Source organism: Gavialis gangeticus, unplaced genomic scaffold, assembly GCF_001723915.1.
Source record: "Gavialis gangeticus isolate Ggan-Ray unplaced genomic scaffold, GavGan_comp1, whole genome shotgun sequence".
NCBI lineage: Eukaryota > Metazoa > Chordata > Crocodylia > Gavialidae > Gavialis > Gavialis gangeticus.
Window position 1 is genome coordinate 4440022 of NW_017729016.1, and position 210 is coordinate 4440231.

At 27.6% G+C, this 210-nt stretch overlaps 1 protein-coding gene across 1 annotated transcript in view; it reads left to right on the plus strand.

Annotated features, from left to right (window-relative positions):
* The window catches only part of LOC109294279, a 49106-nt gene that overhangs the window by 12884 nt on the left and 36012 nt on the right, over positions 1-210 (plus strand). The gene's annotated exons all lie outside the window — the stretch shown is intronic.

Here is a 210-nt window from a genome sequence, read left to right on the forward strand (position 1 = left end):
ATCTATCTATCTATCTATCTATCTATCTATCTATCACATGTTATCTATCTATCTATCTAAATATATCACCCATTATCTATCTATCTATCCACCTATCCATCTAAATATATATATCACACGTTACCTATCTATCCATCTAAATATATCACACACTATCTGTCTATCTATCTATCTATCTATCTATCTATCTATCTATCTATCTATCTATCT